Genomic DNA, 13,921 nt, shown 5'->3' on the forward strand with positions numbered 1-13,921 from the left:
GCTAGTGTAAATGGTGAATTCTCTGTAACTTGAAGTCTTTAAATCATGAATTGAGGGCTTTAGTAACTCAGACAGAGGTATAGGTCAATTACAGGAGTGGGTGGGTGAGGTTCTATGGCCTGCAATGTGCAGGAGGTCAGACTATGATGGTCCCTTCTGACTTTAGTAAGAGTATCTGACTAAGAATATACATTACAATTTTAAAACCGGTATCCCTTAAGTGACTTGCCACAAGCTTTCAGAACATGATAGTATTAGAGCTGAGTGTATCTAATATTTATTTAATTTTCTTTCTTGATATAGAAATTAGACACAGTGCTCCTATCCATACTTTTAAATCATGGCTAATGTGCATATGACACAATACTAAACACTTACATTGATATAAATACCCAAATCCAGTTGCTTCCTAAACTATTTTACCTGCACTATAAACTTGCGTTCACATATGCTGAGCATTAATGACTGGATAATTTTATTACTATCAATCACATTTGTGTCTGAGGAAGCTAAGGTACTATGATTAAGATATTTATTTATTTATTTATTTATTTATTTGTATTATTGTACAGTGTAGGATCCCTAGTTATGGACCAGGATCCATTGCACCAAGTGTTGTTTAAACACAGAAAAACAAACAAACAAACAAACAAACAAACAAACAAACAAACAAGTATGTTGTCCCTGTCCCAAAGAGTTTATAATGTTAGTATAGGACAAGAGATGACCAATGGATGTAGACAGACAGATGGGTGAGTACAAGGAAACAATGCAACAATATTGTATAAATAGACAAGACAGATACCGGGTGGAGGAAAGGGTAGAACACACAAGCAGAGAAAACAATCTGATAGCAGCAAATGGCATGTTAATTCAAAGATTTTTTAAAATTTTATTTTACATATTTATTTGGTGGGAGCTCCTAGGAGGGGGTAAGCTAAATGTAAAGAAAAGGGAAGGGGACTAAGAGGAACAGGGCAGAGTAGAAGAGGGTAGGAGTGAAGCAGAGGTGAAGAGACTGTGAGGGAAATGAAGGGGAATGAGGAGGATTGGAGCAAACAACCAATCAGCACACAACAGAGAAAGTCAGAGAATGTTCTACACTTTTGACTGGAATGTCCAGAAGTCCAAAGATCCCATCTTTGGCTGCTTCTGCTCCTTCCAGCTGAAATGTCTGTCTGGCTCCTCTCTGCAGTTATCCCCAAGGCCATATGGCAAGGGGGAAGGGAGACACCACCTGAGTCCTAGCACTCCTAGAGTCTGTGTGTGGGGTCCCTCCTGCACAATTCTGGGGTTCTGGGGTAAGCTTAAGATAAGGGTAAGCAAATGTTATACCTCAGAGCATAAGATAATTTCCTACTTGGTCTGACTCAAGAAGCGGTTAAGTGCTTGTTTTTGTTTTGTTTTAAATTGTTTTTTCCTTGTGTTTGTTCTAGATTCCCCTTATGCTTTGATGGGGAGATGCAGAAAGAGAGAATTGCCTTCTTCGCTGTGAGCCTGAATCTTCCAACCTTATTCACAATGGCTGAACAGTAGCTCACTCTACCACGCAGCTCGTTGATTTCTAACTCCTTTTAGAAACAGGCCCATCTGGTTGCTTTTTGGCTTCATTGAAGTGCTACTCAGCATTAGTAAAGATTGAAGAATTGAGCTCCGAAGCATTCAGTATTAATCATTGACCCAGGCAAAATTCTAAAGCAGAGGGGAAAGCAGTCAGTGCAGGTATGCTAAATGATGAGTACTCTGCAGTATTGCACAGTGCCCAGAGTGTGCTATGCACTTTGCAAACACGAGACCTGATCCCTACACCCTTACTCATGCCAAGTAGAACCTTACCTTGAAAATAGTGCCATTGGCTTCAATGGCACTTGATATAAAGTGCTGTTCAACATGCGTTATGAGAGAAGATACAGTCCCTACCCAAATATAAAGAATTGTATGTTTAGTGCAAAAAGAAAAGGAGTACTTGTGGCACCTTAGAGACTAACCAATTTATTTGAGCATAAGCTTCCGTGAGCTACAGCTCACTTCATCTGATGCATAAAGTGGAAAATACAGTGAGGAGATTTATATACACACAGACCATGAAAAAATACACACTGTAAGGAGAGTGATCACTTAAGATGAGCTATTACCAGCAGGAGAGTGGGGTGGGGGAGAGAAAACCTTTTGAAGTGATAATCAAGGTGGGCCATTTCCAGCACATTTCCAGGAGTTTACAAAAACGTCTGAGGAACAGTGGCGGCGGGGGGAGGGGGGGGAAAGGAATAAACAAGGGGAAATAGTTTTACTTAATATAATGACTCAACCACTCCCAGTCTCTATTCAAGCCTAAGTTAATTGTACCAATTTGCAAATTAATTCCAATTCACCAGTCTCTCGTTGGAGTCTGTTTTCGAAGTTTTTTTGTTGAAGGATAGTCACTTTGAGATCAGAAATCGAGTGACCAGAGAGATTGAAGTGTTCTCCGACTGGTTTATGAATGTTATAATTCTTGACATCTGATTTGTGTCCATTTATTCTTTTACGTAGAGACTGTCCAGTTTGGCCAATGCACATGGCAGAGGGGCATTGATGGCACATGATGGCATATATCACATTGGTAGATGTTCAGGTGAACGAGCCTCTGATAGTGTGGCTGATGTGATTAGGCCCTATGATGGTGTCCCCTGGTTCGCTGCTCCAGGCCAATGGGAGCTGCTGGAAGTGGCACGGGTCGAGGGACATACTGGCCGCTGCTTCCAGAAGCTCCCATTGGCCTGGAGCAGCGAACCGCGGTCACTGGGAGCCGTGATCGGCCAAACCTGGGGACGAGGCAGGTAAACAAACCGGCCCGGCCCGCCAGGGGCTTTCCCTGCACAAGCGGTGGAACAAGTTGGGGAACCACTGGTTTAGTATATACAAGGATTCCAAAAGAAACTGTCTTATAGTTAACTATTTTGTGCCAGATTTTCAGACTCTTATCCCATAGGTAGTTCCACTTCTTTCCATTGGATATGGGGCATAATAAAACACTACTCATTGTGAGTAAGGGTTATGGAATCTGGTCCATATGTGTTTTGGAATGTTTGTATATTGATTTCTATGTTGTTCAGAATACCATCTTCATTGTTTTCCCTTTGGAAAGTCAAAACTATAATGTCAGTATAAAACATCAGACATAATGTCAGTATAAAACAGCAAATATAAGTTTATCTTTGCCCACCCCACAGGACTGAAAGAAATTTACATTCTCTCAGTTTCGATAACCTTCATTGATAAGGTTATAAGATCAATCCTCTCTCTTTAAATTTGTTTGTTGTGTTACTCTACTGAAACAGCATTAGTCGGGGTCACACAGGAGTGCTTGTTTATAGTAAAAAGAAAAGGAGTACTTGTGGCACCTTAGAGACTAACCAATTTATTTGAGCATGAGCTTTCGTGAGCTACAGCTCACTTCATCGGATGCATCTCACGAAATGTAGCTCACGAAAGCTCATGCTCAAATAAATTGGTTAGTCTCTAAGGTGCCACAAGTACTCCTTTTCTTTTTGCGAATACAGACTAACACGGCTGTTACTCTGAAACCTGTTTATAGTAAAGCAGCTTTGGCTGTTGCCCGGCCAACGTTCCCTTTAGGAGATAATCGGCTAAACAGCTTCCTATCAAAGAAGAAAAGAGGATAATACTTGGCAAGGAAGAAAGTGAGTGAGTGCTCCACAGACAAAAATAACCGAAAGGGGGGGAAATGCCAACTGGGAAGAGGTGTTTTAAACAACCCAAAGCAAGTCTTAAGTCATAGCTCTAACAACAGCAGGTATGGACAGTTCTTAAAAAGAACAGTAACAAAATCTGATGGTTTCAATAGTACAACTCTGTCCCTGAAAGGATTTTTCAGACTATATTGATATAGACTGAACAGTTAAAGGTAGATGGAGATCCCCAAGACAGTTCATTTGGATGAACAGATGCACTCCATATGTCCTAGAACAGTGGTTCCCAAACTTGTTCTGCCACTTGTGCAGGGAAAGCCCCTGGCGGGCCGGGCCAGTTTGTTTACCTGCCGCGTCCGCAGGTTTGGCCGATCGCAGCTCCCAGTGGCCGCGGTTTGTCACTCCAGGCCAATGGGAGCTGCTGGAAGCATTAAAACTTTAATGCCTATGACACCATGTCTTTGGTCTTGATCCCCCCTCTCCCAAAAGGGGGTAAACCCCTCCCCTGAACAGCTAGAGAAAATGATCTGAGGAGACAAATGTGGGCATTTCTTGGGCAGGGTTTCAGGGCTGAACACATGATGGCTTTCAGGCACAGCCCCAGGCTTATTGTCCCCTTCTGTACATTCACAGGGCTCCCTCTGGCCAGGTGCCAGTGCAGGATGTTGTGCTGGATTCTGACAGCCTCCCCCCACATCACAGAGGTGGAGAGTTGGATCTTCCACCTCAGTAGCACCCTGGGCTGCAGGAGGAGGAGTAGCTTGAGGAGGAGGTGCCAGTTCCTGGACACTAGCAATGGCTATTGGGGCAATTGGAACCAGAATCTGTTCCACCACCATTACCAGGGACTGCAACAGGGCATGATCCCAGTCTCTTTGGGCAAGCTCCTGTTCCCTATTCCATGCATTCTGCTCCAGGAACCAGACCATTGCTGACTCCAGCCTCTGGAAAAAAAACATTCCTTCCACTTAACAGCCCAGTCCACTCTTTCCATCATAAAGTCAAACTGCTCCTGGCTCCTTCTGTTAGAGCCAACGAGTAGGTCCTCAAGTGTCCTTATCCATCTGCCCCGACTGTCCCTGTGCTGTTACTCCTAGTTCTAGGACTGAATGATTTCAACCTCCTCAGCCGACGGTCCTGCCAAATCAATCACAAGAGCAGCATCATATTTCTTCTTTCCTTTCAAAATGAGTAAAAAAATCCTCCCATTTAACACAACTTTGCTGTTGAAGACCACAATATAGATATTTTTCAGCATTTCAGGAATGCCATAGATTCAATATGTGTAATGACTCAGCCAGAGGGACATTGGTGGCACATGATGGCATATATCACATTGGTAGATGTGCCGGTGAACAAGCCCCTGATGGCATGGCTAATGTGATTAGGTCCTATGTTAGTGACATGCCCCTCTGCCATGTACATTGGCCAAACCGGACAGTCTCTACACAAAAGAATAAATAGACACAAATCTGACATCAGGAATCATAACATTCAAAAACCGGTAGGAGAACACTTCAACCTCTCTGGCCATTCAGTAAAAGATTTAGGGGTGGCACTTTTGCAACAGAAAAGCTTCAAAAACAGACTCCAATGAGAAACTGCTGAGCTTGAATTGATATGCAAACTAGATACCATTAACTTGGGTTTGAATAGAGACTGGGAGTGGCTGGGTCATTACACATATCGAATCTATTTCCCTATGTTAAGTATCCTCACACCTTCTCGTCAACTGTCTAAATGGGCCATCCTGATTATCACTACAAAAAGTTTTTTTCTCCTGCTGATAATAGCTCATCTTAACTAATTAGCCTCTTACAGTCTGTATGGCAACTTCCACCTTCTCTGTATGTGTATATATCTATATCTATATATATATATATATCTTCTTACTATATGTTCCATTCTATGCATCCGATGAAGTGGGCTGTTGCCCACGAAAGCTTATGCTCTAATAAATTTGTTAGTCTCTCAGGTGCCACAAGTACTCCTGTTCTTTTATTTAAAATGAGGCTCAATCCTGTGAAGTGCTGGAAGGTATAATTCAGGACACTACCTCACATGACTGGGCTCAAACTGATGTTCCCAAACTAGCTGCATCAAAGGAGCATGATTTTAAAAAGTTTTATTTATTCATCTATTTATTTATTTATTTATGCAATTTAATTCCATGTTTGCTGAAGACAGCTGCTGCCTGACACAGTATTGAACAACCTAAATTAGAACAGTATTTTCAGGTGGCATTTGTGCAAATTATCTGGCTCTTACATTAGAAAAGGAAGCACATCTGACCATTTTAAATACAGGATCAAGTACTAATTTATTGACTATTTCTGCTTCCATAGTTCCTACAATAAATCATTATTACCATAATCCACAGCAGTACATATTATTTGGAATTTCTACAGTGTTAGTCCCTTTACATAAGAACAGCCATACTGGGTCAGACCAAAGGCCCATCTAACCTAGTACCCTGTCTTCTGACAGTGGCCAATGCCAGGTGATTCAGAGGGAACGAACAGAACAGGTAATAATCAAGTGATCCATCTCCTGTCGCTCATTCCCAGATTCTGGCAAAAAGCGATTAGGGACTCCATCCCTGCCCATCCTTGCTAGTAGCCATTGATAGACCTATCCTCCATTAATTTATCTAGCTCTTTTTCTAACCCTGTTATAGTCTTGGCCTTCAGAACATTCTTTGGCAAAGAGTTCCACAGGATGACTGTGTGTTGTGTGAAGAAATACGTCCTTTTGTTTGTTTTTAACCTGCTGTCTATTCATTTCATTTGGTGATCCCTTTTGTTTGCAGATGTGTGAGTGTGTATCTGGTTGTTGAATGGGTTAAAAGACTGTTCATTTGCCAAACATGGTGAACGCTTAATATATCCATCTGTTTCTCCTGAAGCATTTATATGGCTAACATGTACTTTATTTTGTTCATTCCAGAATAAGCATCCCACTCATTTCTTTGCTGGACATAACAGACTGCTATAGTAACTGTAATCAGCATTATGTGGAGATAAATAATCTTCTGCATAATTTTGGGCATGTATATATAGGTTTACATTAGAAACTGAGGGGAATAAAAATTGTAATGGATAAGTAAGATTTCATTTGCTTTTCATTGTTCATTCATCATAACAGTAAAAGTGGATGAGAAGATTTTATACTTGAGCTGATAAATCTTCATGGCAATTCTACAAGGCAGATTATTATATACACACATGTGGCCTGCCCACAGCAACTAGAATCTTTCCTAAACAAATGCAGCCAACTTCTAAATGAACCTAAGTTTTATATTTTTAGAGTTTCTAGTCCATATGGTGTGTAAAAGTCTAGTTGTGAGTTTATACTGATGCAATGTCTCTCTGTTCTTCATAGCTTTCCAAACTGTAGCAGAATGAAAACTGATCAAAATCTGGATGGTGGACTGGAACAGAAAAAGGAAGGGAAGAAGACAGAGCAGGATCTCACGTATATCAACTCGGGGTCCTTGCTGGTACAGCACAGATGGTCAGGCAGCCCCAGTGATGTACTGAGTCCTGGGTGTCACAAAGAATGACAGTCCCTGTAGCGAAGCAGAGGCCTGTCTGCCTTCCTATGGGGAATGCCCCCAAAATCCATGCTTTTGCCTCCCAAAGACTCTCTTTTTAAGAACCTCTAAAAGGGGATGATGGGCAGAATAGGCTACAATCTCATTATGTAGTCCAATAAGCCTAATTTCTGAGACAACAGTTTTGGTCCATTCTCCTCTTATTTACAAATCAGAGCCTCAATGCAGTCCTTGAATTATATCAGCACCCCATTTTTATATACTGTCATAAATATAAAGGGAAGGCTAACCACTTTTAAATCCCTCCTGGCCAGAGGAAAAGCCCTTTCACTTGTAAAGGGTTAAGAAGCTAAGACAACCTCACTGGCACCTGACCAAAATGACCAGTGAGGAGACAAAGCTGGAGGGGGGGGAGAAACAAAGCCTCTCTCTCTGTCTGTGTGTTGTTTTTGCCAGGACCAGAGCAGGAATGCAGGTTAGAACTCCTGTAAAGGGTTAATAAGCAATCTAGTTAGATATGCGTTGGATTCTGTTTTGTTTAAATGGCTGATAAAATAAGTTGTGCTGAATGGAATGTATATTCCTGTTTTTGTGTCTTTTTGTAACTTAAGGTTTTGCCTAGAGGGATTCTCTGTGTTTTGAATCTGATTATCCTGTAAGGTATTTACCATCCTGATTTTACAGAGGTGATTCTTTTACTTTTTCTTTAATTAAAATTTTTCTTTTAAGAACCTGATTGCTTTTTCTTGTTCTTAAGATCCAAGGGGTTTGGGTCTGTGTTCACCTATGCAAATTGGTGAGGATTTTTAACAAGCCCTCCCCAGGAAAGGGGGTGTAGGGTTTGGGAGGATTTTGTGGGGAAAGACATTTCCAAGCAGGCTCTTTCCCTGTTATATATTTGTTAGATGCTCGGTTGTGGCAGCAATAAAGTTCAAGGGCAAAAGGTAAAATAGTTTGTACCTTGGGGAAGTTTAAACCTAAGCTGGTAAAAATAAGCTTAGGGGATTTTTCATGCAGGTCCCCACATCTGTACCCTAGAGTTCAGAGTGGGGAAGGAACCTTGACATATACTGATTCATCTCCCTCTCTCCTTTTTGCTCTTTTTCTAACACTCATTGTTACAGATTAGTGAAACAATTTATGAACTGTCATCTCCTTTCCAACAGTTAATTTAGACTAACTCGTCCTCGATTTTTTTGCCTCTGTTTTCACTAACAAGGTCAGCTTCCAGACTGCTGCGCTGGGCATCACAAAATGGGGAAGAGATGGCCAGCCCTCTGTGGAGATAGAGGTGGTTAGGGACTATTTAGAAAAGCTGGATGTGCACAAGTCCATGGGGCCAGACGAGTTGCATCCAAGAGTGCTGAAGGAATTGGCGGCTGTGATTGCAGAGCCCTTGGCCATTATCTTTGAAAACTCGTGGCGAACGGGGGAAGTCCCGGATGACTGGAAAAAGGCTAATGTAGTGCCAATCTTTAAAAAAGGGAAGAAGGAGGATCCTGGGAACTACAGGCCAGTCAGCCTCACCTCAGTCCCTGGAAAAATCATGGAGCAGGTCCTCAAAGAATCAATCCTGAAGCACTTAAGTGAGAGGAAAGTGATCAGGAACAGTCAGCATGGATTCACCAAGGGTAGGTCATGCCTGACTAATCTAATCGCCTTGTATGATGAGATTACTGGTTCTGTGGATGAAGGGAAAGCAGTGGATGTATTGTTTCTTGACTTTAGCAAAGCTTTTGACACGGTCTCCCACAGTATTCTTGTCAGCAAGTTAAGGAAGTATGGGCTGGATGAATGCACTATAAGGTGGGTAGAAAGCTGGCTAGATTGTCGGGCTCAACGGGTAGTGATCAATGGCTCCATGTCTAGTTGGCAGCCGGTGTCAAGTGGAGTGCCCCAGGGGTCGGTCCTGGGGCCGGTTTTGTTCAATATCTTCATAAATGATCTGGAGGATGGTGTGGATTGCACTCTCAGCAAATTTGCGGATGATACTAAACTGGGAGGAGTGGTAGATATGCTGGAGGGGAGGGATAGGATACAGAAGGACCTAGACAAATTGGAGGATTGGGCCAAAAGAAATCTGATGAGGTTCAATAAGGATAAGTGCAGGGTCCTGCACTTAGGATGGAAGAATCCAATGCACCGCTACAGACTAGGGACCGAATGGCTAGGCAGCAGTTCTGCGGAAAAGGACCTAGGGGTGACAGTGGACGAGAAGCTGGATATGAGTCAGCAGTGTGCCCTTGTTGCCAAGAAGGCCAATGGCATTTTGGGATGTATAAGTAGGGGCATAGCGAGCAGATCGAGGGACGTGATCGTTCCCCTCTATTCGACATTGGTGAGGCCTCATCTGGAGTACTGTGTCCAGTTTTGGGCCCACACTACAAGAAGGATGTGGATAAATTGGAGAGAGTCCAGCGAAGGGCAACAAAAATGATTAGGGGTCTAGAGCACATGACTTATGAGGAGAGGCTGAGGGAGCTGGGATTGTTTAGTCTGCAGAAGAGAAGAATGAGGGGGGATTTGATAGCTGCTTTCAACTACCTGAAAGGGGGTTCCAAAGAGGATGGCTCTAGACTGTTCTCAATGGTAGCAGATGACAGAACGAGGAGTAATGGTCTCAAGTTGCAATGGGGGAGGTTTAGATTGGATATTAGGAAAAACTTTTTCACTAAGAGGGTGGTGAAACACTGGAATGCGTTACCTAGGGAGGTGGTAGAATCTCCTTCCTTAGAGGTTTTTAAGGTCAGGCTTGACAAAGCCCTGGCTGGGATGATTTAACTGGGAATTGGTCCTGCTTCGAGCAGGGGGTTGGACTAGATGACCTTCTGGGGTCCCTTCCAACCCTGATATTCTATGATTCTATGATTAATGCAACAGGAGCTGGGATGTGAGTCAGAACAAAGGGCCGGGGGGAGGGGGGACAGGCTCCTGGAGGAGCTATGGTAATCCTCCCCCATGGAGAAGAATACAATCCTATATAAACAATTCATAAATTGAATACAATGGCCCACAATGATACTGAGTGGCATTGTAGTGTCTGTCGCAATGATATCGCCCTGTTAGAATCATAGAATCATAGAATATCAGGGTTGGAAGGGACCTCAGGAGGTCATCTAGTCCAACCCCCTGCTCAAAGCAGGACCGCTCCCCAATTAAATCATCCCAGCCAGGGCTTTGTCAAGCCTGACCTTAAAAACTTCTAAGGAAGGAGATTCTACCACCTCCCTAGGTAACGCATTCCAGTGTTTCACCACCCTCCTAGTGAAAAAGTTTTTCCTAATATACAACCTAAATCTCCCCCACTGCAACTTGAGACCATTACTCCTTGTTTAGTCATCCGCTACCACTGAGAACAGTCTAGAGCCATCCTCTTTGGAACCCCCTTTCAGGTAGTTGAAAGCAGCTATCAAATCCCCCCTCATTCTTCTCTTCTGTAGACTAAACAATCCCAGTTCCCTCAGCCTCTCCTCATAAGTCATGTGTTCCAGTCCCCTAATCATTTTTGTTGCCCTCTGCTGGACTCTCTCCAATTTTTCCACATCCGTCTTGTAGTGTGGGGCCCAAAACTGGACACAGTACTCCAGATGAGGCCTCACCAATGTCGAATAGAGGGGAACGATCACGTCCCTTGATCTGCTGGCAATGCCCCTACATATACATCCCAAAATGCTATTGGCCTTCTTGGCAACAAGGGCACACTGTTGACTCATATCCAGCTTCTCGTCCACTGTAACCCTTGGTCCTTTTCTGCAGAACTGATGCCTAGCCATTCGGTCCCTAGTCTGTAGCGGTGCATGGGGTTCTTCCGTCCTAAGTGCAGGACTCTGCACTTGTCCTTGTTGAACCTCATCAGATTTCTTTTGGCCCAATCCTCCAATTTGTCTAGGTCCATCTGTATCCTATCCCTACCCTCCAGAGTATCTACCTCTCCTCCCAGTTTAGTGTTGTCTGCAAACTTGCTGAGGGTGCAATCTACGCCATCCTCCAGATCAGTTATGAAGATATTGAACAAAACCGGCCCCAGAACCGACCGTTGGGGCACTCTGCTTGATACTGGCTGTCAACTAGACATGGAGCCATTGATCACTACCCGTTGAGCCCGACAATCTAGCCAACTTTCTACCCACCTTATAGTGCATTCATCCAGCCCATACTTCTTTAACTTGCTGACAAGAATACTGTGGGAGACAGTGTCAAAAACTTTGGTAAAGTCAAGGAACAACATGTCCACTGCTTTCCCTTCATCCACAGAACCAGTTATTTCATCACAGAAGGCAATTAGATTAGTCAGGCATGACTTGCCCTTGGTGAATCCATGCTGACTGTTCCTGATCACTTTCCTTTCCTCAGAGTGCTTCAAAATTGATTCCTTGAGGACCTGCTCCATGATTTTTCCAGGGACTGAGGTGAGGCTGACTGGCCTGTAGTTCCCAGGATCCCCCTTCTTCCCCTTTTTAAAGATGGGCACTACATTAGCCTTTTTCCAGTCGTCCGGGACTTCCTCGGATCGCCATGAGTTTTCAAAGATAATGGACAATGGCTCCGCAATCACATCCGCCAACTCCTTTAGCACTCTCGGATGCAACGCATCCGGCCCCATGGACTTGTGCACATCCAGCTTTTCTAAATAGTCCCGAACCACTTCTTTCTCCACAGAGGACTGGTCACCTCCTCCCCATGCTGTGCTGCCCAGTGCAGTAGTCTGGGAGCTGACCTTGTTCGTGAAGACAGAGGCAGAAAAATTATTGAGTACATTAGCTTTTTCCACATCCTCTGTCACTAGGTTGCCTCTCTCATTCAGTAAGGGGCCCACACTTTCCTTAACTTTTTAGGAATCCCAGCACACTCCCCATTCCCACCCAGCAGCTGGGGAGGGGAGGACTGGCTCTTCACTGTGTACTTCCCTTGGGCAATAGCTCCTGGCTCCGCATCCCCTTGCCTCATTTTCATACCAGGTTTTTTTGACTAATTAGTTTAGTCCTCTGGCTGTTAGGTGTTTGATAAAATTTCCAAGCCCTGTGTGTGAGAGGATGTGTGAAAATAAGCACCTAAATAGATCTTGATGAGACACAGTGGGACAAATGGATGGAATACATTAGAAAAGAGAATTGTGATTTGATGTGCGAAAAAATGATTTAAAGAGAATGCTGAGGTTGCAAGACAAGCACTCAAAAGTAGGAAATTCTAGAATTATGGTTGCCGGTGCAGTACATAACTGCTGTGTTCCTTTGAAGTGGAGGGGTATGGCAAAGGAAGTAGGATAGGATTGTGATTGTGTGGTATCACACTCTAGACAGTAGTCTTAGTCATTGGATAGTTCTCAAAACCTGTTTATAAAATACAAATATGTTCAAGCAGTATGTTCTTTAGCATTGACAAGCTGAAAAACTGCTGCACCCTCTCAGCTGGGTGCCACCAACCAGGAAGGACAGATGTGACATTGCAGGTAATCCCAATTCCCTACCTCCATTTATACCTTTCCAGAAAATTGAAGAACATGGGAGACCGGGTGGCAATAAAATGAGATTACTGAATAGTTACAGGCTTTGGAGCTTTCCACTGAAATGTTGCTGACTTAAATTGAGCCTAGGTCACTAGCAATCATAAGTCACTGCTATCTGAGGGTTGTGCAGTAGTCTGAGTAAATGGTCTAATTCCAGTTTTTAATGGAAAGGGAAGTTTCACATATAACAACCTGTCAACAGAATCAGCATTGATTAACAGTCTTGGTAAAGAGACCAAGGTACAAATGGCTACTGACACCTGTAGGGGCATCGCTAGGAGGAAGTGCTCCAGGGGAGAGTTGTGGATCACAGGTGTAGGGAAGCTTGGATTACAGCTAAATAAAAGATACATTGGAGAATTGAATGTCTAAGGCATCACTAGATCTAAATTAAACATCTCTGGGAGAAAAAGTAGTGCAGCAGACAATTCCTTAGCCAGCAAGTAGATGGGTGTCAGGGAGGAACAAAGTAAAAATTATTATTAAAACTCCAAAAGAACTGCTAACAAATTTGCTAAATTGTTTTAATTGCAATCGACAAGAAGATAATGACATCCTCTGTCTTAAAGCCTAGCAGCTGCCAATTCAGAAGATAAAAGGGAGGGGAGAAAAGAGTGTAGCTCTTAAATGTGTTTGTTCTTCCTTAAAAGCTTCTTTAGAAAAACTGCTAAATAGAGCTTTGCTCACATTTTAAAATGGTTTTGCTTTGCAGTCAAGATCTAGCTTGGATGACAGCTCCAGTGTAGAGATGAAATGAACTGGGGTTGCTGTTATGCTGTAATGAACAAAATGAACAAAAAATGAACAAAAATTAACAAAAAGCTAAACAATGTGAATTCAAGACCTTTGAACCAAGTTACATTCTTGGGGGTTTCTCTACCATTCAACTGTTATTCAAAAGCACTCCTTCTGAAAATGCCATTTGCTTAAATATTTTCATATTTCTTCTAAGTCCAGCTCATTTAGTTCATTGTTGATTAAACAAACAACTGATAAGAGCACATGTGGGGGAAGTAAAGGCACCAGAATGATATTTTCAAGATTTATATTCAAATCGTCAGGGAAACAAAAATCTGGCTGAGGTTATCCTTGGTTGGGGATGGAAGTCTGTGAGTTGAACCTTATGGAATTTCCTGGGGGTAGTTTTTGGAGTTAGCCCCTAAAATCCAG

At 42.9% G+C, this 13,921-nt stretch overlaps 1 long non-coding RNA gene across 1 annotated transcript; it reads left to right on the forward strand.

Annotated features, from left to right (window-relative positions):
* The first annotated feature begins 1,331 nt into the window (after window positions 1–1,331).
* On the forward strand, window positions 1,332–7,130 carry LOC119565207. Its single transcript, XR_005223847.2, has 2 exons — window positions 1,332–1,722; window positions 7,074–7,130. It is a non-coding gene; the product is annotated as an uncharacterized LOC119565207 (long non-coding RNA).
* The last annotated feature ends 6,791 nt before the right edge of the window (window positions 7,131–13,921 follow it).

The sequence above is a fragment of the Chelonia mydas genome, chromosome 1, assembly GCF_015237465.2.
Source record: "Chelonia mydas isolate rCheMyd1 chromosome 1, rCheMyd1.pri.v2, whole genome shotgun sequence".
NCBI classification, from domain to species: Eukaryota; Metazoa; Chordata; order Testudines; family Cheloniidae; genus Chelonia; species Chelonia mydas.